Below are 9,647 nucleotides of genomic sequence, written 5' to 3'. Positions count from 1 at the left end.
AATCAGTCAATTCTGAAGCAAACTGATAAATTAAGATACACACTGTAATCTCTAAAGCAACCTAAGAAAATAACTTTAAAAAATCCAGTTAAAAAACTAACAAAGGAATTTAAATGATAGCCTGTAAGATAACTATTAAATCCAGAATAGGCAGTAGAGGCCAAAGAAAGAAATAAAAAAGAAATGAGACACATGGAAAATAGCAGAACTGCATAAATCTGACTCTCAATGATAACATTAAATGTGAGCAGATTATGAATTCTCCAATCAAAAGGCAGAAGTGGTCACATTAATTTTTTAAAATAAGCATTTTAACTATATGTTGTCTGTAAGATACACTTTAGATTCAAAACAAAAGTAAAAAGACAGGAAAAGATATGCAACGCAAACAGTAAACATAAGAGAGCTGGAATAGCCACACACTAACACCAGATAAAATACTACTATAAAATGTATGTATGTGTATTATTATATCCATATATCATATCTAACACCAGTCCCAAAAATATGAAGCAAAAATTAACAGAACTGAAAGGAAAAACAGACACTTCAATAATAATAGATTTTAATATCTCACTCACAATAATTAATAGAAAAGCTAGACAGAAAATCGGAGAAGGCAATGGCACCCCACTCCAGTACTCTTGCCTGGAAAATCCCATGGGCGGAGGAGCCTGGTAGGCTGCAGTCCATGGGGTCGCTAAGAGCACGACTGAGCAGCTTCATTTTCACTTTTCACTTTCATGCATTGGAGAAGGAAATGGCAACTCACTCCAGTGTTCTTGCCTGGAGAATCCCAGGGATGGGGGAGCCTGGTGGGCTGCCATCTATGGGGTTGCAAAGGGTCGGACACGACTGAAGCGACTTAGCAGCAGACAGAAAATCACAACAAAAAACCAACTTGACCTGATACCTATAAAACATTCCACCCAACAGTAGCAGAATACCTTTCTAGTGCACACAGAACATTATTCAGAATAGCTTACCTACTAGGTCATAAAGATGTTTCAATAAATGTAAAATGAGAAAAAATACAAAGTATGTTCTCTTACTACAGGCAAATTAAACTAGAAATGAACAATAATGAAATTTAGGGAATCCCCAAATAACTGAAAATTAAATAATACATTTCTAAATAACCATGGGTCAAAGAAGATATCACAAAGGAAATGAGAAAGTATGAATTAAAATTTTTAAAAGCAGAGCATATAAAAACATATGGTCACTAAGAGTATTTGGAAGGAAATGTATAGTTTTGTATGCCTGTATCAGAAAATAAGATCTCAGATCAATAACCTAAGCTTCTACCTTAAGAAACTAGAAAAAGAAAAGTAAATTAAATATTACACAAACAGAAGGGATGAAATTATAAAGATTAAAATGGAAATCAGTGAAGTAGAAAACAGAAAAACTTTTTTTTTGAAAACGAAACTGACAAATCTTTTCCTAAAATGACTAAGTAAAAAAGAAGAAACATGCTACCAAAATTAGAAATGAAACAAAGACATCACTCCTATGCTTGCAAAATTAAAAGCATACATAAGACTATTACAAAGTACATGCCCAAAATATTAAATAGCTTAGATGAAATAGACACATCCCTAGAAACACAATTACCAAAACTAGTAACACAAAACTTAGCAAAAAAAATCTGAATAGGTCCAGTGAAGAAACTGAATTAGTAGTTTAAGAATTTTCCAAAAAGGAAAATCTAGGCCCAGAATATTTCATTGATGAATTCTATGAATATATTTAAGGAGGTAATACCACCAATCCTTCACAAACTCATAGGAAACAGAAGAGGGAACAATTCTCAATTTATTCTGGGATTAAAATGTATAATTATATTACAAAACCCAAAGAGATCACAAGAAAACTTCAGACCAGTATCTTCCGTAAGTATAGACACAAAAACGTTCAATAAACATTAGCAAAGTAAATCCAGGAGCATATAATAAGAATTATATACCATGATCAAGTGGGATTTACCCCAGGAATACAAGGCTGGTTTAACTGTTAAAAATCAGTTAATATAAAACTCTATATTAATGGAATAAAGGACAGAAACCACATGATCATCTCAGACATTAAAGTGACCAACCGTTCTGTTTTGTCTGGGACTAAGAGTTTCCCAAGAAGCAGGAGTTCCAGTACTAAAACCAGGATCAGCTTGAGCAACTGCACCAGTTTGTCATGTTAAGAGATGCAGAAAACACATTTGCTAAACTTCAGTAAAATTTGATAAAAAAAAAAAAAAAAAAAAAAAAAAAAAACTCTGAATAAAATAGAATTAGAAAGGAACCCTCTATCAAATAGAGAAATCTGTTATACAACATTTTGTCACAGTTAGCAACAGTATACTGTATTCTTAAAAAATAAAGAAAGGATTCCCTGGTGGCTCAGTGTTCAAGAATCCACCTGCCAGTGCAGAAGACACCCTGATCAGGAAACACCAGATCCCTGGTCCAGGAAGATCCCACATGCTGCAGATCAACTAAGTTCATGGGCCACAACTATTGAGTCTGTGCTCTAGAGCCAAGGAACCAAAACTACTGAAGCCCATGCTTCCTACAGCTTGTGCCTCGGCAACAAGAGAGGCCACAGAAGAGGGAAGTCCGAGCACTGTAACAAGAGTAGGCCCCACTCGCTTCAACTGGAGAAAAGTCCAAGCAAGAACAAAAATCCAGCATAGCCAAAAATAAATAAAATTTTTTTTAAATCAAGAGGGTAGATCTCATGTTAAGTGTTCTTACCACAATTTTTTTTAATTTAAGTAAAAGATTTGTACACTGAAGATTTTAAAACATCACTTAGAAAAATTAAAGATCAGTAAATAAAAAGAAAGTTTCATGTGCCTGTATTTAAAAATTGAATATTATAAGGCAGCAATTCATCCCAACCTGATCTACAGATTCAATGCATTCCCCATCAAAATTCCAAAACATTTTTTTGCAGACAATGACAAACCAATTTTTCAAATTTTACATGTAACCCAGAATAGCCACAATTTTAAAAAATAACAAAATTTAAGGATTTACACCACTTGGTTTCATAAATTACCATAAAGCACAGCAATAGAGACAGAGTGGTACTAGCACAAGGACAGATGTACAGATAAACAGAGTTGCAAGTCCAGAATTAAATCTTTACATTTACAAGCAATGGAGAAATGACAATCTTTTCAATGAATGGTGTTAAGACAACCCATTATGTGTGGGCTAAGTCACTTCAGTCATGTCCACCTCTTTGTGACCCTTATGGACCACAGCCCGCCAGATTCCTCTGGTCCATAGGATTCTCCAGGCAAGAATATTGTTATGGGTTGCCATTTCCTCCTCCAGGGGATCTTCCCATATACAACAGGTGAATTTAGACCCTTATTTCATACCATACTCAAAAATTAACTCAAAATAGATCATAAATCTAAGAGCAAAATCTATAAAATATCTAAAAGGAAAAAAAAAAGAAATCCTTACTCTCTTGGATGAGGTAGAATTCTTAAAACAACAAAAGCATGATCTACAAAAGAAAAATTGGGAAATTAAAACTTTGGTGCTTCAAAAGACTCCAATTAAAAAAAAGAGAGAGAGAGAAAAGCCACAGACTAGGAGAAAATATTTGTTAATCATGTATCTAAGAAAGGACTTGCATCCAGAATGTTATTAAAAACTCTTTCAAGTCAATAATAATACAACAATGGGCAAAAGACGTGAAGGGCTTTTTCCACCTAAATGGATATATGAATACCATATGAAAAAATGCTTAACACCTTGCATCTTTAGGAAAAATGCTATTTAAAATCACAAAGAGTTAAACATTTCATAGTACAATGGCTATAACAAAAAGGACAATAACAAGTGTTGGCAAAGGTGTGAAAAAATTTTAACTCTTGTACACTGCTGATAGGAATATAAAATGTAAGGCTACTTTCAAAAACAGTTTGGCAGTTTCTCAAAAAGTTAGATGACCCAGAAATTCTATTCCTAGGCATCTATCCAAGAGAATGAAACCATATGTCCACACTAAAGACTTAAACTTTCAAGCTTCATTATTTGTAACAGTCAAAAACTGGAAACAATCCAAATGCCCATCAACTGGTCAACAGATAAAACAAAATATGGTATATCCATACATCAAAATACTATTCAGCAATAAAAAGAAACAAAATATTGATGCATGCTACAATATGGATGAATCCTCAAAACATGTTAAGAAGCCAGAAGAAAAAGACTACATATTCTATGTTTCCATTTATATGAAATATTCAGAAAAGGAAAATCTATAGAAACAAAATACAGATCAGTAGTCAACTGGGGCCAGGAGTGAGAATAAGGGTTAACTGCAAAAAGACTAGAAAGAATTTTTAGAAGTAATAAAATGTTCTAAAATTGGCTTGTGGTGATAATTTAACAACTCAATATATTTACTAACAAATTATTAAATTTTGCATCCAGAATTAATTTGGGGTATTAAATAACTCAAAAAACTAATTTTTTAAAAAACTGTATATACTCAGGAGAAATGAAAACATATCCACACAAAAATTTGTACAAAAATGTACATTGCAGCATTACTTGTAATAGCTAAAAAGTAGAAACTCTAATGTTCATCAACTAATCAATGGATAAATAATATGTGGTATATCCATCCATACAATGGAATATTATTCAGCAATAAAAATGAAATGAAATGACACATGCTACAACATGAATGAACTCTGAAAGCATTATGCTAAGTCAAAGAAAGCAGTTAATGAAAGATTACACACTGTAAGATTCCATTTATGCAATTTGTCCAGAATAGAGACAGAAGGTAATTAGTGCTTGCCTAAGGCTGAGGGTGTTGGAGGAAAATGGAGAGTAACAGTTGATGGGTATGAGGTTCCTTTTTGGGGATAATGAAAATGTTTTAAAATTGATTATTTCCACAACTCTGTGAATATATTAAAAAACCACTGAACTGAACACTTTAAATTGGTGAATTGAATGGTAAGTTAATTATATCTCAATAAAGCTGTTATTATCATCAATGACAATAAACCTTGGTGTACAATCTGTGAGCAGGTAAAGCCATCAACACTGATAAGGCCCTACCACAGCCACAGTTCCAATCTATCTACTTAGGATATAAAAATCTCAAAGTTACAAATTCTTTCCAACCTACTGTGATTATTTTGTAAATGAGTATATACGTCTGAAAGGAAAAGTAATGATTTAACAAAGCAATTAGTTCAAGTCACTAAGTTTAAAAAAATACTGACATTAAACTGTCCAATTTCAAATGCCCAAAATATATGAATTTTCTACTTCATGTTTTAAGAAGATATCTCAGTAATAGTCATATAAACTCACTTTGTAAACTATTACATCATATTTAAACCTTATTCCTAAACCCCTTTAAATGTAATTAGCTTCCAGTCTTATATAAAGTCATACTACCTTCTGAAGAAAAGAAGAAATTCTGAAACTCAAATATCCAATCCTATCTTGGTAAAGAAGACATTATTCTGTGCATTCTGGCACTATTCTGTGACCACAGCACTAGACAAAGTGCATAATTTACCTCACGATACAGACTCACAGTTAAAAAGAAAGGCAAATCTGATTACTAAACACCAGATTACTGTTCTATCATCACCGGATTAAAATTTAAACCACACAGTTGAAATAAATGTTGATGAACACAAGATAGGGGGTGAAATTCATAGTTGTACAATAAAGTGTTCACCTCTTCTTTCATGAAGTACGATGAACTTAAAGGCTATTCTGCAGCGTAGCTAGCTCCTACAAAAAAGGAGCCCAGGATGCTGGCACATGAGAAACGTTAGAAACTATTCAATTTAGATTACTCTTGGGGTAATGGAGTATTTTCTCTGTTCTCTATTGGCATGGAATAAAAATACCCAAGTAGAGAGGGGACTCGGCTGCCCAGCTCGCAAAGCTGCTCAGGCAGTCAGTTCCAGCCCTAGCCAAGCCTTCACCGTCCTCCTGCCGCGTCCCCACCACCCTCCAATACCCAGGAACACGGTCCCGGAGGGCCAGCTTCGCGAAGAGAGGCTCCATAAGGCGGTCACTGGACGCGCGTGTTACAGAGCCCGTTTTTGTTTTGTTTAAAAAACAGATTCCTGTCAGAGCCCAGCCTCCACACTCCCGCGGGAACAGGGGGAAGTGGCAGCAGGGGGCCGGTGTGGAGTGAGAGAATAAAAGAATGACCGAGTACAACCTGCCGTGCCAGCTAGCAGCAGAGGGCAGGAAAGGTAAGAGGCGGCTAGGAGGCCCGACGGCGGAGATAACTGCTCTCCAGCCGTCCACGCCACCCCACGCGGCCGCAGCCGCCCAGGTCCCGCCCCGGGCTCGCCGCCCTGCCCCGGCGCCGGCCGCCGCCTCCCGCCTTACCCGACCCTCCCAGGACGCGTTTCCTCTAGGGCCGGACCCCCGCCCTGGCCTCCTCGCGGAATAAGGCGGGTCAGTTCAGTCCGCTTCTCGGCAGAGGTGACTCGCGCGGCGATGTAAACACAGCGAGACCAGCTGCGCGCGGCCCATCCCCCCCGCCGGGGTCTGTAACCTCTTCCCTCAGCCCTGCTCCGCGCCCCGCGCTCCTCGCGGGCGGGCGCGCCGCGCGCCTTCCCCTTTCTCCAAGTCCAGCTCCCCGACCGTTGCCCCGGGGCACTCAGTCCCCTTTCCCAGCGCCCGGCCGGTGTCACCGCCACAGCCTCCGGAAACCCTCCGCAAACCCCGGAGCAAACAACACAGGCGCCGGGCGGGGGCGCGGAGGGAGGCGGTGGCACTCGGGACGGCAAGGCTTTCTCGCCGCACCCTCCGCGCTCCCTCCCTCCCACCAGCCTCGGCGGCCCGCGCTCTTACCTGCTCTCCGCGTCGCCCAGGAAGACCGCCGCGTCGGTTTCCCTCCCGGCAGGGCCGCGGACTAGCCGCCGCCGCCGCCACCGTTGGCCAGGCGTCCGGAGGGAGCCGGGGCCTCCCCGGCTGCCCGAGCCGCTCCACTGGGAGAGGAGGAGACAAAACAGCGGCGCGCCGCCCCGCGCAGAGCCCCCCGCCCGCGCCGCCCCACCGACCCCCCAACCGCCAAGGCGACGGCGGCGACACTGAGCCCGGCGCGGGGAGCAATGGTGGCCCCCGCCCTCCACCCCCCGCCTCGGCTCCTCCCCCTCGGCCTCCTGCCGCCGCCACCAGGACACTCGAGTCCGCCTCCCCCACCCCGCCCGCTCAGAGCGCTCCTCCCCTCCCCACGCGGCGGCGGGGAGGGGGGGGTACGGCGGCACCGCCAGTCACCGCCGCGCCTGTCAAACCCGGGCCGGCTATTTATACCTCGCGGGGCCCCGCCGCCCTCTACCCGCACCAGCCCGCCCACCATGCTTCCGTGGCCGTCTCGAATCTCGCCCGCCCTGTAGCCCCCCAACTTCTCAAACCCGCCTTCTCGGGTAAAGACTCTAGCCACTTGTCCCGCTTCCTGCTCGGCGCTTCGCCAGCCTGTTCCCGACTCCGACCCGGGCCCGGGACTGGCGCGGGGGCTCCCAAACGCGGGCCGGCGCGTGGGGGGCAGCGGGGCCGCGCGTGCACCTGCAGCGGCCGCCGGCCCGGACCGCACTCACACCCTTGCCCCTCTCTGAGGGCCCCCGCGGGCCCGGGCTGTCACCCCATCCCCAAGCTCTGGACTCCCGCCCTTCTCCTCCAGGGACGGCTCGGCCCTCGGGCAGCCTGACAGTCACTGAGGGTTGGAGGTTGTGAAAACTCCTAGCCCGGGTCTCTCGCATCTCCACTCCGAAGCCTGGACTAAGTGGAAGGCGGGGGCGCGGGCGGGCAGGAGCGCGCCGCCGGCCCCGCCCCCGGTGCCTCCCTGGCCAGTGACGCTCGTGGAGCCACGCCCCTCCCTGCCCGCGCCCCTCCGTGCAGCCCGCTCCTCCTCCTCCCGCTAGCCTGCAAACGCCCGGCCTTGTACCCTGCGGACCCCGCCCCATTCCCAGAAATTACCACCCGCCCAACGGCCGGGCCACGCGACGGTTGGTGCCCGCGTTTGCTGACGGGCGGGCGGCTGGGCTCAGCGCGCAGCTGCGGAGCGCGGCGGGCCGTCCCCTGGCTCTGGCCCCGGGGAGCTGCGGGTGTCCGCACCGAGCCATTGTCGCTCCTCGCTCGGTCGGCGACGGACGGACAAGTAACTGAAGTCCGAGGATTGTCGGTGAGGAAATGCGGGAGAGTGTTGATGCGGGAGTATTTGAGTGCCTGCGAGTTCGAAAAAAATGAAAACCCAGTTGTAGCTGCAAGCTTCTGGTTTCCCCCGTTTCACACAAAGAGGAATCTCTGAGCAGGGCACTCACGCGCCTCCAAGTACACAAAAGCCAATGACACGGTGCCCAGGGTTGTCCTGCGTTTGTAGCGCCTCATTAATGATCTTTCTTACGCACAGTTATGCATATAAACGCCTCAACGTATTCCCCCACCAACACACTTGGCCGCCGCCGCATTTTCTTGTATTTATTCAACAAAGAACCGAGACTGTCCCAGTGCGCGTGGGGACCGATTCTGGTCCCCTCCCGGGCTCCTGCAGCCGCACTCCGATGGACCCGTCACAGTGTTCAGCAGGTTCGTTTCCTGGCTCCAGTCTCACTCTTTTTGAGGCTCCACCGTCAGTCCTGAACGAGGGAAAAACCCTGAGGATATAAGAGATAGCTGTTCTTGAAAGTAACGTGGGAACCGTGGAAATAACTCTACAGTAAGGCTCAAACTTCAGAGAATCACAGAAGGCCCTCTTATAGAAGTCTCTGAAGAGCGAGGAATTTAATGATCTTCTCTTTTTTTAAGCTAATAATGCCTGTATATTTACTGGGAAGCCAAGAAGGTTGTGAGGGGATTCTTTCCTATCTGAAAAAGCAACTCTGGGTACTTTTTTCTTAAGAGATTTTTTGCTTTTAAACATAGGGGAAATCTGTATAGCAAATAGGGTCAAAGAGATCCTCTAAACTCTGATGAAGTTCTATAGATTCCTGAGTTTTAAAACATAGCGACTCTTGCCACTTTTCTAAATTAAAGAATTTATAAAGCCCATTCAAGGCTTCCTTTGTGGCTCAGCTGGTAAAGAATCTGCCCGCAATGCAGGAGACCTGGGTTCGATCCCTGGGTTGGGAAGATCACCTGGAGAAGGCTACCCACTCCAGTATTCTGGCCTGGAGAATTCCATGGACTATATAGTCCATGGGGTTGCAAAGAGTCAGACACGACTGAGCAACTTTCCCTATAACATTCAAATCTTTCATACACATTAAACAGGATACTATAAACAGCATCCTTTCTAGGGCGGTATTTCTAATGCCCTATTTCCTGTAAAATAGCCTATCACTTAAGGGAACTGTAAAGAATTGGCCTGCAGTGCAGGAGACTCAGGTTCATTCCTTGGGTTGGTGAGATTCCCTGGAGTAGGAAATGGTAACCCACTCTAGTATTCTTGCCTGGAAAATCCCATGGACAGAGGAGCCTGGCGGGCTACAGTCCATGAGGTTACAAAGAGTTGGATTGGACTTAAGCGCCTGAGCATAAGTTCACTATTGTCCATTTTTTATATTTGTAAGGAATTAATATTCAGTACTACTGTATCTCCATGACCATAACATGGCATATTAAAGAGTATGCAAAAAG

The sequence above is a fragment of the Bubalus kerabau genome, chromosome 16, assembly GCF_029407905.1.
Source record: "Bubalus kerabau isolate K-KA32 ecotype Philippines breed swamp buffalo chromosome 16, PCC_UOA_SB_1v2, whole genome shotgun sequence".
Classification (NCBI taxonomy): Eukaryota; Metazoa; Chordata; class Mammalia; order Artiodactyla; family Bovidae; genus Bubalus; species Bubalus kerabau.
The sequence above is the reverse complement of the archived record's forward strand: the minus strand, read 5'-3'. Positions refer to the sequence as shown.